The sequence below is a fragment of the Callorhinus ursinus genome, unplaced genomic scaffold (genome assembly GCF_003265705.2).
Source record: "Callorhinus ursinus isolate GAN/ISIS: 27379988/994484 unplaced genomic scaffold, GSC_fseal_2.0 scaffold69, whole genome shotgun sequence".
Lineage (NCBI taxonomy): Eukaryota > Metazoa > Chordata > Mammalia > Carnivora > Otariidae > Callorhinus > Callorhinus ursinus.
Window position 1 is genome coordinate 2,948,352 of NW_027397131.1, and position 17,783 is coordinate 2,966,134.

Genomic DNA, 17,783 nt, shown 5'->3' on the forward strand with positions numbered 1-17,783 from the left:
TTGAGGCTAATGACTGAATGCTGTGGGAAAGAAGTAATTCCAATGATTATGTCAAAATAAATGTTATATGTAGCTTTTTTTGCTATGCTAACACTGTCCTCAAACCATATACTAAGATGAACAGAGTGTGTAGAAATGATTGGCCAGGAATCTTATGTAACAACTGGGTAACATTCCGGATGCTACATACTTCTAGTCAACCTGTGTCATCTATTCGTCCCTTTCCATTAACTAAATGAACTCCAATTTTACGTAGTGTGGTATTGTATGTGTTCTAAATATTACATTTACCAACTTCTCTTGTGGCAAGGATAGTCATGTGACATGGTTTTATTCAGTGAGATACAAAGATAAGTCACAAGATGGGGCTCCCATAAAGCTAATTAAGGTTCAGGGAGAGGCCCATCCAAGTGCCAAATGCTCTTCGTCTTCCATCCTTCTTCTCTGTGTTGTGGATGCAAGCGGGGATGTAGAACAGCCATGCTGAGTTCACAAGGTAGTTCTGTAAATGATACATCCAAAGTAAGGGAGTGCAAGAGCTGGATAGAGCCTGGGTTCCAAATGACATTGCGAGATGTCATACCAGCCATGGACTCCTTACCTCTCTCTTTTTTTTTTTAAAGATTTTATTTATTTATTTGAGAGAGAGAGAATGAGAGATAGAGAGCACGAGAGGGAAGAGGGTCAGAGGGAGAAGCAGACTCCCTGCTGAGCAGAGAGCCCGATGTGGGACTCGATCCCAGGACTCCAGGATCATGACCTGAGCCGAAGGCAGTCGCTTAACCAACTGAGCCACCCAGGCGCCCGACTCCTTACCTCTCTTACCAGTCTTCTCAACCAGTGAAGAAAATATAACTCCTTATTTGTGTAAACCATTTTGGGGTGATTGTTTCTGTTATTTGTGGCTGAACATGTCTTAATGGATATGAGTAAATAAATGCTACCTGTAAAGTGCTAAATCTTACTGGGAATATAGAAAGTCTTCTAGAAATTTCAGAGTCTCATGGGAGAGAGATTATTATACCTATACATATATGTTATATGTATGTGTATCATATGCATTTGTATATGTATATATAATATATATTATATACATATATTTATCACTAGTATTAAAATAATGCATATGTACATTATTTTATTTATATAAATATTATTTAATAAATGTATTCATAATATGCATAGATATTTGTATATTATAAACAAATATATAACATATACATACGTATTTATCACTAGCATTAAAATAATGTATATCTATATATACATACATATACTATAGCATATAGTGTATATAGTGATGGGTGTGATTCTTTTTTAAGATTTATTTATTTATTTTAGAGAGAGAGAGAGAGAGAGAGAGAGAGCATGAGTGGGGGGAGGGGGAGAGGGAGAGAGAGAGAATCCCAAGCAGACTCCCTGCTGAGTACGGAGCCCGATAAGGAGCTCGATCTCACCACCCTGAGATCATGACCTGAGCCAAAATTACCAGAGGCTTACCCCACTGAGCTACCCAGGTGCCCCATGATGGGTGTGATTCTAAAGAACTCCATGAATATGGAAGAAGGGATTAATCTGACCGATGATATCAGAGAAGGCTTCCTGGCAGAAAATTTATTAGATTTTTTGTTTTTCTTCATTAGGATGGGTACCACACTGCAGTCAAATGGGGACCAGAAAGACGAGGCCTGGGGCCAAGGAGCAACCTGAGCGGTGCTGCAGATCTGGTTTGATCTCATCAGCTAATCAGAGAGCTCTAAAGCAATATAGAGTGTTTTTAAACTGTTTTAGTTTGTTATGGTGCAGATCACAAAGTTGGCCTGAACTGGAAGTTACAATTGAAGTTGTAGTTATTCCGGGATTCCCATATCAGCTTGTTTCTTGATCTACCTTGTAACTGGGCGTAGGACCAACCATGCTTTGTTCTTGTTTAGCTCATATACTACAGTCTGCAGGCAGAGAGAGCCACAGTGGAGCAATATCAGAAGAAGAGAACCAGACACCCATTTCTGTTCTTGGTCATTTAGCCACCTTAAATTTTAATCCTATAAGAAGTCATATGTGAACTTGACAGTTAAACTTGAGAAAAAATTACAATAAATGGTGTCCCATTTTGGGGGCTTCCCAGCCCTTCATCTCTTGTGTGCCCAAAATGGCAATCATTAGGAATTTCTAAGATGTTGGGGGATGAAAGTTGATATTAAGTTAATTGACATGGCTTGTGGATTTGCATATTTATGGATGTTGTTCAACTATGTATAGTCACTTAGATAACAGCCATGTTCATTTAGGTGTTATACACACAAACATATATTCAGATGTTACCTCTAGAGCATATGTAAATGAGTGGTTAAATTCCATATATGATCTTCTATTGCTAGAATCTTTATTTTTATCTGAAATCCTTTTTTGGGGGAATTTCTGCTTTTCATGGCCAATTTTCTGGTTTCTTTCTTGTATTTATCTGACTTTACAAGATTCATGCTTGTACATGCCAATCATTGCATGGGTCTGGAACAAGAATGCTAACTACACAGCAGGTATCAGAACCCCTCACTCCCTTTCTGTGCTTGTGCTCCTGTTGTGCATCCCTGAAGACTCAGAGCACTTTTCCAGTGAAGTTAGGCTACATCAAAATCTTCAACATAGTGCTCCAAGAGGTAGCAACAAAAATATTTGAATTGGGACTCAAAATAAAAGTCATTTGCCAATCATTGAATAGGTGAGAAGCCTGGTACACTGTTTCTTGGATACGAAGCTGGGCTAATGGAGATTCAGAAAGATTAAATTAGGAGTCCATGAACATAAAATGGGGGAACTAGGATTCAAACCCTGTGTGTCTGACCTTAAGTATGGTGTTTAAAGCAGTGTACTATAAAATCCTCAGCTTTCATTCACAGTAAGGCAGTGATTTTATCCTTACCCTTTATATACCCATACATGTAACCGGTATGTCCCTCTTCACCATGTAGGGATTCAACACAAGGTCATCTCCCTTTTAATACTCAAATTAAATGACTCCAAGTCCCATCTTGCTGTCATAGAAATGTCTTTCTTTCCTCCTTGGACCCTCCTTTCCATAAGAGGCCCAAAAACATTAGAAGTATGTATTCAGTCCATGACCTAACATGGAAGAAAATCCAAAATAGTCTACTGCGTTTCCCAGGAGCCAGGATTTCCTTGCTGTTGCTGTTGCTGTTGCTGCTGTGTGGTGTGGTTGCTGGAGGCAGGAGCAGTGTGTGGGTCCGCTGCATGAAGCATGACAAAGACCTACTACACACTGACATCTTTGGCTGGTGGTGGACTCAATGTGGGCAGCAAAAGGAAACTGTCTCGAGCAGTGTCAGGCACAGCTATGGTTACCTACACTCCTGTTCTTATGGGTCTACCAAGAAATTGTTCTTTCACAATAAAGTCTATGGTCATTTTCCTGAGGCAGACCCTCCCTCAGTGTCTGGGGAGCTGGGGCATGAGGGTTTTCCTGTCTTGGAAACAGCTTGCATCCAGAACCAGCTTCCCTTACAACATCAGAATCCTAGCCCATGACATTGGAAATAGTCCTCTCTTAGTCCCAAGGTCTATCTCACCGATGTTCAAATTAGGTTAGGCTGCGAGGAACACAAAAATAAAAGCACCAAATAGTAGTGGCATGAACAATACACAAGCTTATTTCTTTCTCATGTTCTATCTCATTCTTACTTTTCCAAAGTCAAATTGTTGACCAAGGTGTTCATTAAATCTGGAAGCTTCCATCATCACATCCATATTCCAACCAAGAGGAAGGGGGAGGAGGGAAAAAAAATGGTGCTCCCTTTAAGGACGTTTTCTTTACATCCTATTGTCTAGAACTTAGATGCCAGATTGTCACGCTTATCTGCAAGGAGGCATGGGAAATGTCACTTGTATTAGGGGTGGCCACATGTCCTGCTAAAATTCAAGGATGTTGTTCCCAAGGAAAAAAGTAGCAACCAGCGGTCCCCAGTCTAAAGAAACACTCTAACTTATTACAAAGTCTCCCCATTTTATAAAACAGAGAGGAGCCAATTGCTCTGGTTGAAGCAGAGGTAGTTGCCTAGAGCCCTGCTCACTCAGCTTTTGACACCTTTGCTGTGGTTCTTGAGGCAGTGCTAAGAAATATAGGGCTGCAAAGCTCAATTTGAAAACTGTTGCACAAAGATGACAGCTCAAAACCCCAAGAGTTACCTGCTTTCTGCTTTGACAAACATACTTACTTATTTTTCCTGATAAATTTAAAACCTACAAAAAATTTTAAAAAATAATATAGCAATAATAATACACGTCCCATCCAGATTTCCCCCCCATCACATTCGGTCCAGTATTACTTTAAAGAAAGAAAGCATTTCTGATTCAGCTAGAATTCTTTTAAAATTCCACACAGCCTCATCCCCCACTTTTACCATTTCTATGTTCAACCCTGCCCTCCCCCAGGTGTATATATCTGGGTTCATTGAAAAAATTAAGGTCTATACTTAATTTTTATTTCTTTTGTTTTTACCTAATGTCCTTTTTCTGGTTCAGGACCCCATTAAGATATCACATTATGTTTAGTAGTGATGTTTCCCTAGGATCTGCTTGGCTGTGGCATTTTCATACCTTCCTTGTTTTTGAAGACCTTGATAGTTCTCAGGAGCATTGGTGAGGTATTTTGTAGGATACCCCTATATTAGAATCTGTCTGACATTTTTCTCAAGACTAGATTAGGGTTATAAATTTGGGGGATGAAGACCACAGAGGTAAAGTGCCATTTTCCTTATATCTTATCAAGGATACTATCTACATGATTTATTACTACTGATATTGACCTCATTCATCTGGCTGAATAATGTTTTTCAGGTTTTTCTACAGGAAAGTTACTATTTTCTTCCTCTTCTTTTCATAAGGTACTCTTTAGAAGAAAGTCACTACTACAGAGTTCACACTTAAGGAGTGGGCAGTTCTGTTCCCCCTCTTGAGGGTGGAGAATCTATACATCAATTATTTGGAATTCTTCATAAGAGATTTGTCTCTTTTCCCCCATTTATTTATTTATTCAATCACTTATTTATGTCACTGTGGATTCATGGATATTTCTTTTATTCTTTGGGTTATAGTCCAATGCTATTTTTTTTTTTTTTTTTTTTTTTTTTTTGCTCAAATCATTCCAGCTTTGGACATTAGGAGCTCTTTCAGTTGGCTGCTATGTCCCTTTGACATACTCCCAATCTCTTGTTATCTGTCTGTCTGTTTGTTTATTTCCTTACATATTTAAGCACTGCCTTATTTTCTGGTACTACAAAATGCTCCTGGCTCATCATGTCCCTGTCCTAGAATCAGCTATTTCTCCAAAGAGCTCTAGTTCCTTTTACTGGAGAATGATATTAAGAATCAAGGCATGCTTGAGGTCCTATACATACACATACACACACACACACACAAACATGAACACATGTATATGTATATACACATGTATATTATGTATGTATACTTATATACCCACATATATATGTATATGTATATATATTATATATATGCATGTGTGTATACATGTGTAGAAGACTTCTATTCTAATGGGATTTAATAGTAAGCTAACAGGTGGCAGCATTTGTAGAGTGTGGTTCTTGGGGTTACCTGCCCTCCCCCACACATTGTGAAAGCAGTCATTTATTCATATTACAACTTAATCTTAACCTTTCTTCAAGTCCCAAACATCTTTTGAGATGCTGCTGAAAAGTTAACAGATTTTTTGGCCAGGAAGGAAAAAAAAGGATAAATAAACATATACAGAATTTAGTCCAGGATTCCTAAGGCTCATGGGCTCCCTGCAATTCTGACCTCTGGTGTCAGTGACCTCTGATCAGGGGACCATGGTGCTAAAGGAAGGGCCAGGAAGTCTACACACCCTGTTGCTGGTTTTCTCAAGCCCCACTTCTGCTGTGACCTCTTCTCTGGCCAAGGAAATGGTATCATTTAACAAATAAATCAGAAAACTCTGATGTAATAATACAGTTTCTGTATCAGTTAATTACAAACATTTTAAGTGCTCCCTTTTGTGTAAAATCATGATGGAATTGTTTGGGGTTCTTTTTTGATTTCTACAATGTAAAGAAAAAATCAGAGTTAATTTGCAAGGGTATTTTAATTCATGTCTTTCTCAGTTGTGTTTGAGTCACTTCCCCTCTGTATTAATGGTTTCCTGTTTAAAACTGGTAGAGTGGGATGGAGGATATATTTCCTACAGTGTTGTGTCTGTGAAAACTGACTTAGGTGTAGGACTGAAGGAGTTAATAGAGTCAAATCCCAGTACATTTTTCTGAAGCTGTGTTTAACACTGATTATTTCAAGGTGGTTTTTATAATCACTTCCAAATGTTTTAATGAGGCTGTTTTTCATTTTTCTCAAGACTTCTTTAAAATTTTTTTTTGCTTTCCATATTGATTTTCCAGCCACTTTCCTTAATGCCACCGTTGGCAGACCCAGTTATGCACTTTTATGGTTTGTTCCGGAAGCTTCCCTCCGTCTCCCAGCCCCATCTCTCTTCCTGCCTCCTGGGTGCTCTTCATCTGAGGAGAAAGCTCTTCTGGTCTGATTCCTCATGGTTTCTCTTGCAGCCTGAGTCCCAGGCAGCGCAGTTGTTATTTCAATCTGTCAGTCTTAGTCGTAGCTACCTCCTGTTGTCATCTTATTTTTTTAAGATCTTTCTAGAATAGAATCTACAAGATTTGTGATTTTACCAAATTTATTGATTATAAGTGTTGGAAATCTGTTTAATCTGTGTTTGCATTCATTCCTTTGGTTTCAGAATTAGCCTTAGAAGTGCTTCCCCTTGCCCTTCTGGGATTCTCCAGCCTGGTAGGGTCCCCTTCCCTACTGTATCAAGTAGTGATAGGCAATTAGACTTCCCAAGGAAGGCAGGGCCATGACACTCATCACACGTCCCAGCTTTTGGACATCTCTCTATAAACACACGTTACCAGCCATCCCAGGCTGATGTCAGAGATTAGAGTCAGAATGCATCTGCCATTCCTTCAGACAGAGGTTTTGTTAGGGCATGATAAACAGCTGCAAGATTTATGACTTCCCAAAGAGGAAAACCAGTTCCCTAGACTGTTGCTGGGAGTGCTGTCGGTATGCCGGAACTTCTCTGTGAACATCATGACACAGAAACAAGATCACCCATCGAATGTGTTCTTAAATCTTGGTGCAAAGCATGTTGGGTATTTTCTAAAAGGTAATCATAATAAATGGGCTTGTTTCCCCTATTTCCTTTGCCTTACTTACTGATTTGAGTCCAAAAGCCTATTCTCAATTTAGTCTAGAGTTTTTATAAATACAGTTTTCCCCGGAACTATACTACTCACACAAGCTTATTGAGTGATTCTGCATTTTTATTTTGAAGTTGAAGTGGTCAGGGTACATTTGTTTTTAATGGAGAGAGAGGGTGTGTCTCAGGTTGCTATCAAGATCTCTGCCGAGGTCAGCAGAGTTGAAAGCATTAATATAGTATCCCTTATGTATATGCTTGGGAATTCAAGCTCTCTCATCGGCTATTCCCTCAGGATGCAGAGCTATTTCTGTATGAATGATATTAAAGTAGCTCCACCACTCAGTGGGGAGAAAGCAAATTAGATGACTTGTTTAATAAAAGGTTTTTAAAATCTGAACTATGGTACAATTTTAACATTAAATTTCAAGACTAAACCACCATTTTCCACTGTAGTGGTAATACTGAAATAATAGTAAATTGTAGGCAAATAATAAGAATCTACATTTTCCTAGGACCATTCAAATGGAACAGTGAAGATTATCAAATCATTTGGATAAGCACTGTCCCCAAAGCCCAGATGTTTTCTAAACACCTGAGTATTTAGGAATGTCCATTTGGGGCTGATATTTTCTCCTCCTGACCAGGGGCATCTGGCTGTGAGAGCAAAACTTCTGCATGAAGCAAATTCAGCAGCAGCAGAGGATGAAGGACAAAGGCCCATGTGAAAAAAACCTTTGGAAAATTGAGATATCAGGGTCTCTTAACATGAACTGGGTTCCCAGGCAACACTCTTTCATGATTCCTTCATTAATGCCCATGGGAGCAATTGATTTGACTCTACTCTTAGTCTGCTTAAGCAATTCCAAACCCAAGAAAAAAAATGTTACTTGAATCTGGGGTCTTTTATTAATAAGATTAATTGGTGTAAAATTTAATAATTGAGAAAGGATACCAAAAAGGAAGATAAAGTAAGAGTTTTAACGAGAAACAGATACCCATCCCCAAGGAAATAAATGTGAGCATTGATGTAATGTTAATATAAAGAGAAGGGGAAAATGTGTAGCTGCCACATATGGTGGCAAGCTCCCTCCCAGGGCTACGTACTGGCTTCCAGTTCTGTTCCCCCTATTATCTCTAACTCGGAAAAATTCTGCTTTTGGAGTTGAAATTCTCCATGCTTTGTTTTACCCTAAGGGAATGCATTCAGTTTTTCTGGAAGTTTTTATTTTGTGAAAGCTAAATCTTTTTCTTTTATCTTGACACAGGGCTGTCAGTCCCAGCAACGATTAGTCCAGTCTCTGCATTACCCCACGAGGGGATGGGAAACACCAGCTCACTGCCACTGGCATCTGTATCCTTATTCATGTTTTATCTTCTCTGGCATGCCTTTCCTTCTTTTTGTTTCTTTGACTGTGACCAATCACAGGGTCAACCTGAGTTTCATTTGTTTCTTTGACTGTGACCAATCACAGGGTCAGCCTGAGTTTCATTTGTTCCATGGAGTTTTTCTGAAAGATTCTGGTCCCCTCTATCTCCCTTTCCTTCAGTGCTGATTGACCCTGGCTCATTATTTAGCCCTTGGCTATAAATTATCTTCTATTTATTTCTCTCTTTCTCATTAGCTAGACTGTAAGCTGCTTGAGAGACCAGAGATCTCATCTCCCATGAAGGTCTCTCATAAGAACAAGCATGATGCTGGACGTGTGATATTGTACCATGTGCTGCATCTCCACTTGCGGGAATGACTTAAGCAGAGTAAAACTAGAATGAAATCAATCGTTCCCATGGCATTAATGAAGGAAATTATGAAAAAATTCCCAGTCAACACCCCAGTCCCAGGGTGTTGACTGGGAACCCAGTTCATATTAAGAGACCCTGATATCATGATTTCCCAGATGTTTCTTTCACATGGGCCTTTGTCCATCAACCTTCTTTGCTTGAGAGGAAGGAACCCCCTAAAGAATTTATCTGAAAATATTTTCTCATTATATCATTAATGGATTATAAGAGATGACTGGAATTTCTCTTCTAAAAATTATGAGAAAGTTATCACAGGTTAATGATTATGCATTTACTGTGAAGAAATTTCAAAAATGCATATTATTATTTCAGACAAAATTTTTCTAACATTGTTTCAACAAAGTATTTTATAATCTCTTGGGACTCCCATGTTGAGTCACATTAGCATTTTACAGATTGTTTTTCCATGTGTTAAAATCAGTTATACCTGAATTTTAAAAATATTACTTACAACTATTCATAATGCCATTTTACCAATTGGAAGAGATTCCATGTTGCACTAAACCAATGTTTTTCTAAGAATGGTTCTCACATTTCCGGGATAAATTGGATGAGATTTTAGGGACGTGAACCAATAAACATTTTAGATTTTAATTACACATTTTAATGTGTAGTAGAAAGTACATAGCAGGCATAGAAAAGCTTGATTCACTGGTATTATTGCTTGGGACAAACTATGTAAATATTGTGAGCCAGGATAAAGAAAATTATCAAGTATTTAAGTACTTACTAAGTCTTTGTATGTTGATGCATAGATAATGGCAAAATTATAAATTTGGTAGAAGAGATCCACTTAGAGGAAACACAGCTTTAAATCCATACTAGACCTTCTATGAAGAGGAAGAGTTTATTAGCACTCATTCAGTGAGAGAGAAATATGTTCCTAGCATTGTGCCTCCATTGCCCTCCATGTATTTCTTTTTTTTTTTTAAGATTTATTTATTTATTTGAGAGAGAGAGAATGAGAGATAGAGAGCACGAGAGGGAAGAGGGTCAGAGGGAGAAGTAGACTCCCCGCTGAGCAGGGAGCCCGACCCTCCATGTATTTCTAATGAGGGTCTTCTGCATGAATGTTTACTATAAGTTGAACACAGCCTGAGTTCACTGTGACCAAGCCATCCACCCAGCAGTGTGACTATAAGATAGTGAATACATTTCCAAGTTCTAAACTTTAATGTTACCATACTCTGATGTGTCCTGTGAAATATAACACAAACAATCGGCTAATGAGAAGCATTTATTGTAACAAAATGGACAGAATTTTCTACAAGTTATAAACTAAAGCAGATTCTATGGCATCTCTATAAGTATCACTTCCACTTGCATCCAGTACTTTTTCTAGAGTAGGACAGAAAAGATGGGGGATACAGGATAGGCTGGAATTCCTTCTTTCTCTGGCTACAACCTTGGGTTCATGTCATACTTAAGGCCACTGTCCATCCTATATGGCCATCTTTCTAAAGCATCATACCGCAAACCCTACCTCTTTCTCAGCTGGGTCTGGAAATATGACATATTTCCATATTCCAAGACAAAATATATTTTTAAAATTTGACTGTAGCTAAACCCCATCTTTGGCTTTTTTCCAATGGTCATAAAATTTGTGAAATTAAAGGAATATCCCTTGTTTCTTCTAAGTATCACTTTGAAAGGCTAAGAATACAAGATGTTGATAAAGATTAAGTCAGGCCTGGCAAGTGACTTGGCCGGGATTACACAAGGCAGTCATCGTTTCCAAAATGTAGAATATAGTGGTCATTTTGCTGGAGACTAGAGAATCATTATAGTTTAGTTGTTTGCTAGACCTGGGAAATATGCTTTCAGAATAGCTGTATGAAGAATTAAGAGCTGGCATTCTTTTGCTCTAATGAGGCCACTAGTGGAAATAGAAATTAGTCCTTAGTGGAGATTCTAAACTCTCAGCTCCTCTAGGGAGCTGCCATGTCTTATTCATGGAGAATTCCTTGTTACTTAATGCAGAGCCTGGCCTACGGAAGTACATTGTTAGTGTTACTCATCATTTTTATATTTGTTCATTCATACATTTATGGACTTATTGTAGGATGTTACCAGAGACTAATTATATATTGATAGGTGGTCATGCCACCAGTTGAAAAAAAGAGGAAAAGAGGAAGGAGGAGAGATTTGAGGGGGAGAGGGAATCATGACAATCTAATTTATTAATTATTTATTTCTTACATTCAAACATAATTTTTCCTACTAAAAAATAATCTAATCATTAAACAAAAGTTAAAAACATTAAGTTATATAATTGTTTAAAGTTGGTTTCTTTTCACTTACTTTAGTAGATCATAATTATATCCTATAACTCCAATACTAAAGGGAAACATTTACTCAATATTTTAGTAACTTTTTAAGCAAAGCAAAACATTGATTTAGGATGAAAAAAGAATTCTTATCACTACCATTCACTATAAACTCTCCATTAAGCACAATTGGATAATAATGTAGTGTGACAACTGCTGATCTCTATCTCCCTTTGCCTCCACAACAAGATAGTAGTTCTCATGATTACAAATGTGTTCATTTGAAATCAGGAATGCCACAGAATCACTAAAACTAACAATTTTAAAGTTTACAGATCATTAATGTGACTTAAATTGATTTAGCGACTCAAATATTGCAATTATCCTCTACAAAACCCCTTAGTGAGGATTTGAAAATATTGTAAACTGAAGTGCTGATTTAGAACTGGAATCCAATGTGGGTAATCTCTTTATTTTCCCTCTCTCCTTCCCTCTCGACTTCCCTTCCTCCCTTTTATAGTTTTTTTCTTTCTATCTTTCAGCTAAACTAGTTTCAGCATTATTTTTACCCACAGACTGCTCTGGCTTTACCATTTGAAGAAATGAAAACAATATTTCTGTTTACTGTTCTTTCTTAATATAAGGGTCTAGCATATAATGACAAACATTTCTTCTAATGACAAACATTCTGCATTATATGTTTATTAAATTGCCTATAGGCTTTAAATCTTAATTTATGGTACAAAGTTGAAACAATACAAAGGAAAACCAAAGGAATTTGATTATGAAGATACATTTCAATTTATGAAAACTCCTAGAAACTGGCCAATATTTTTGTTAAAAGTTATTTTATTTACTACTCTATTACCTGAGTGAATTTAATGCATCAGTAATTTAGATACCTGGATTGTTTTAAGACTGTGGATTTGGGGAGTTCTCATTACGTATAAAAGCATCCTGCAATGTTCTTTGCTTAGGGATTCCAACCTGTATCTATAAACCTTTGCAAGGTTTTCTTCCTTCACTGCAGGGGGCTGAAACAAGTAAGCAGACAGGGATGTTTTAAAATGAAAAGGAAGAAAAGCCCATTCTGTCATATGACAATTCTATAATACTTCTGAGGATCAACACTAGCTGTAGAGATGACAATAGAAGGTATGTGTATGTATATATGATTTACAGTTGCAAGGGTATTTAAAAACTGTGCAGTAACAGTTTTCTGAAAAAGAAATAAAGAAATCAATCCCATTTACAATAACATCAAAAACAATAAAATATTTAGAAATAATTTAACCAAAGAGGTAAAAGACAACTTTGAAAACTACTCTGAAAGCAAAAAGACACTGATGAAAGAAATTGAAGAAAACACAAATAAATGGAAAGTTATCCTGTGTTCATGGATTGGAAGAATTAATGTGTTAAAACGTCAACACTACCTAAAGTCATCTATAGATTCAATGTAATTTCTCTCAAGATTCCAATGGCATTTATTACAGAAATGGGATAGCACTCCTAAAATTTACATGGAACCACAAAAGACCCTAACTAGCCAAAGAAATTCTGAGAAAGAAGAAAGCAGGAGGTGTCACACTTCCTGATTTCAAGCTATACTATAACAGCTATAGTAATTAAAACAGTATAGTACAGGTAGAAAAACAGACAAATGGAACAATGTAACAGAGTTGAGAGATCAGAAATAAACCCAAACAGATATGGTCAACTAATATTTGACAAGGGAACCAGGACTACTCAATGGAGAAAAGATAGTGTCTTCAATAAATGATGCTGGGAAAATTGCATATTTCACATGTGAAAGAATGAAACTTGACCCCTATCTTACACCACTCACAAAAATGAACTAGAAATGAACTAAAGACTTAAACAAATGACCTGAAACCATAAGACTCTTAGAAGAAAACAGGAGAAAATCTACTTGACATGGGTCTTGGTAATGAATTTTTGGAAATCACACATAAAGCACAAGCAACAAAAATAAAAATAAGCAACTGGGACTGCATCAAACTAAAAAGCTTCTGCACAGCAAAAGAAAACATCAACAAAGTGAAAGACAACCTACAGAATGAGAAAAAATATTTGCAAACCATATATCTGATAAGGGGTTAATATCCAAAATATATATAAATAACTCATACAACTCAATAGCAAAAGAAAAAAAAAAAAAAAAAAACAACCTCCCCCCAAAGAATCCAATTTTAAAATGGCCAAAGGGGTAAAGAATCTAAATAGACATATTTTCCAAAGAAAATATATGAAAGGCCAACAGGTACATGGAAAGATGGTCAACATCAATAGTCATTGAGGAAATGCAATTTAAAACCACAATGAGATTTCACCTCACATCTGTTAGAAGGGCTATCATCAAAAAGACAAGAAATAAAAAGTGTTGACAAGGATGTGGAGAAAAGGGAACCCTTGTACACTGTTGGTGGAATTGTAAATTGGTGCAGCCACTAAACAGCATGGAAGTTCCTCCAAAAATTAAACATAAAACTACCATATGATCCCACAATTCCACTTTTAGTAATATATCCAAAGGAAATGAAAACACTAACTTGAAAATATATTTGTACCCCCTCAGGTCCATAGTAGCATTAGTAACAATAGCCAAGTGTCCATCAATGGATGAGTGGATAAAGAAGTTGTGAGGTATATATATCTCTCACACATGCACACACAAATACACACAACAGTGGAATATTATTCAGCCATTAAAACAAACAAACAAACAAACAAACAAACAAGAAAGCCCTATCATTTGCAACATGGATTGATCTTGAGGGCATTAGGCTAAGTGAAATAAATCTGACAGAGAAAGACAAATATTGTATAATCTCACGTATATGTGGAATTAAAACAAACAAAACAGCAAATTCATAGACAAAGAGATCAGATTTGTGGTTACCAGGAATGGGGGGATATGGTGGAGAGGGAGGGGTAATGGGAAGAAGGTGGTCAAAAGGTATAAACTTCCAGTTATAAGATATATAAATACTAGGGATATAATGTACAACATGATGACTGTACCTAGCACTGCTGATTCTCCAGGGATGGTTAAGAAGTTCTAACCCACAGTGTTCTATTTCACTGATTTTTCTTTGTGTTTGCTCTTTTTTTAATTTAAAATAGTGGTATGCTCTTTCCTCTGTTAAATCTTATTCAGAACTCCAACAAGAAAGCAGGAAAGAGGAGATCAGATGCTTTTGAATGGCGGTAAGGGCATTGGAGCCCGGCCACTGAAGCTCTCTTCTGTCCAAGTCTGTCCAAGTCTCCCTCTGAAATTGTTCATCTATGGACTCTTCTGGAGTTGGGGAATGTTCTAGTTATTCACTCATTTGAGTTAAGACTCTGAAGGCCTTAGCTACAATGTAAACATCTGGAAAGGCTTTCATATTCTGCCATTACTTATCAGTAATTCCCACCTTCATTCTCTTTTGTTAGCTAGTAACGAAAAGAACCTAAGTGGCTGGGGCAGAGGAGAGGTGAGCTCTAATTTGGCGAGAGATTGAGGAGAAAAGTAAACTATTTTGGACTGTGTCAGAGAGAACATGAAAAGGCTAACACAAAAATAAGAGCTGAGCATTGAGGAAACAGCCTTAGAACACTGGTTGTCTGGTAGAAGGAAATAAGTAGGCCAGAAGGAGGAAATTATTATGGAAAGAGAAAAAGTAGGTTGTGGAAATAACACTAGTCCTTGCCTTTATGTTTAGGCCTTAGCTTTTAAGCTTGCCAATCCGGTTCAGTGTTTGTTCCATTTGATGAGAGGCCTCATTAAAATTGGAGACTCTTTAAGAGCTTATTTTGCCCAAGCGATGGCCTGGGAGACCAGTAGAGTACTTCAGAAAGGAAGAAAAAGTGGCCCAATCTTCCCAATGTCCAGGATCTTCCGAGACCTACAGAGCCAGAGGTAGATCTTGACTTTCAGGAAACCTCTGGTTTAGAGGTCTACTTGGCTATATTTTGGAGCTCAATTTGATGATAACTGGTAACTGAATTCCTTCTTGGATTAGCCATTTATCCCTGAGGATGCCTCAGAAACCAGGAGGGGCAGGATTGCCTTTTGTCATAAATTTGCCACAGTCTCTAGTGGATCCTCAGATTTGTTCTTTAGCTCATCATGTGAGTTGGATGAATGTTTTGAAAAATATTCTCACTTGTCCAAGGTCATAGTGGAGAAGAATAGTGTATGTATGAAGGAATTCAGGTAAGCAACTCTGTAATGAGTCAGTGGTTGATTTTGCTTAGAATTTATGTATAAATAAGAACAGCAAATAGATTGAGAATCATAGTGAGCCAGTTTCCCCCACATCATTTATTAAATTATCCATATTTTCCATTTACTTGTCCTGCTTATTCAATACATTTGTAAGGAGTGACCCAGTAATCTCTGGGTGCATCCATTTCCCTGAATATATTCACCTTCAGTGCTTCTTTTTGCACCCTCAATACAATGTTTATGTACAATTTTCACATATCATTTGTATTTAGGGGATTTGATTCAAGACACAAAGATGTTTTTCAACATTATATATCAACTTTTTCTTTAAATGCTTCTTCTCTTCCATTCTCTCTCTCTTCTCTTTCTAGAATTCCAAATCACATATAATAGAATATTTGATATTGTCTTACTTGTCCTTAAAACCTGTTTTTTTCCCCCTAATTTTTTTCTCTCATCTTCAGATTGAATAATTTATATTTACCAATCTCATCTTTCTCTGTCATTTCCATTCTGATGTTAGGCCAGCCAGTGAAGTTTTTATTTGATTATATATTTTCCAGTTCTAGAATTTCTGGTAATTTTTTTCTATAGGTCTATATCTGTGCTGAAAATTTCTATCTTTTCATTCAATGTAAACATATTTTTCTTTATATCATTGAACATAATTATAATAGATATTTTTAAATCCTTCTCTAATAATTCCAACATGTGAGTCATCTTAGGTTTGGTTGTTTGGTCTCCATTGATTATCTTTTCTTTTAAGAATGGATAGCATTCTTCTGTTTCTTTTAAGAGTAATTTTTAACTGTATCCTGGATATTGGAAATGATATGTTGTGCAGACTCTAGGTTCTGTTATATTCCTTCAAAAAACATGTTGATTTTTTTTTTCTTCTAGTAGGCAATTAAATGAGCTTAACTCAAACTAAGATTCTCTATCTCCCCTCTAGTGAATGACAGTCCAAATTTCAGTTCAGTTCTCTTATAATTAATTAGTTAGGCTACTAAATCTATTCTGTGAATATGTTCAGATACCAGCCAGAGGCTTGGACAAAGTTCATAAAAAGAATTTGAGGCTTTCTCTCTCTGGATTTCTACTTTCTGGAATTTCCCCCTCACTTTCCATTATGATAGTTGCTCTGAACCCTGTTCTCTGGTTCTTCAAGAGAGCTAGTCTGCATGTTTTTCATTCAAGTTTTAGCCAGCTCATACAATCTTGGCTGTGGTTTGCCCTCAGGTTACAACAACAACAACAAAGGTGGGGAAACTCACTTCATACTATTTTCTTCTAGCAAGTGTTATCTCCCCTCTGTCTTTTTCCTACTTATTCACTCTCTAGTGCCTTCGTGGAGTTTTCTCCTCTTGGGGTTTATAATTGTTTTAACTTTGTAGTTTTACCTTTCACATTTATGTTAATCCAACCATATTGACCTTTTGTTTCAGTGTTAAATGGAAAACCATTTTTTTTTACCTAATGAGCCAGTTTTCCCCCACAACATTTACTAGTCTTTCTCTTCCCCCATTATAGAACAACTTTCATCATATAAAAACTGTCTGTTTCTGAGTTCTTTAATCTGTTATAATTTTTCTGCTTTTGTGAGAGTAGAAATTTTTTGTTAGAAGACATTTGTAATATGTCAGTATCTGGTGGTGTAAGTCTTCTCCTTTGCTTTTTTTAAAAAATTATTAAGACTTTGTTTCTTTAGAGAAGTATCAGGTTCACAGTAAAATTGAGGGTGAAGTACAGAGATTACCCATACATCACCTGAACCCACACATGCTTTATCATCATCCCCCACCAGAATGGTACATTTGTTATAATTGATGAACCTACACCGACATATCATATTCACCCAAAGTCTATAGTTTACAGTATGATTCACTGCTAGTGTTGGACATTCCATGGGTTTAAACAAATGTATAATGACATGTATCCATCATTATGGCATCAAACAGAGTATTTTAACTCCCCTAAGAATCCTCTGTGTTCCACCTATTTATTCTATTCATCCCTCTCCCACCCCCACTGACAACCACTGAACTTTTTACTACCTCCATAGTTTTGCCTTTTCCAGAATATCAGAGTTGGAATCATGTAAGATATAGCCTTTTCACATTTACTTCTTTCTTTCAATATACATTCAAGATTCTTCCATGTCTTTTCATGACTTGATAACTCATTTTTTTGGAGCTGAATAATTTTCCATTGTCTAGAT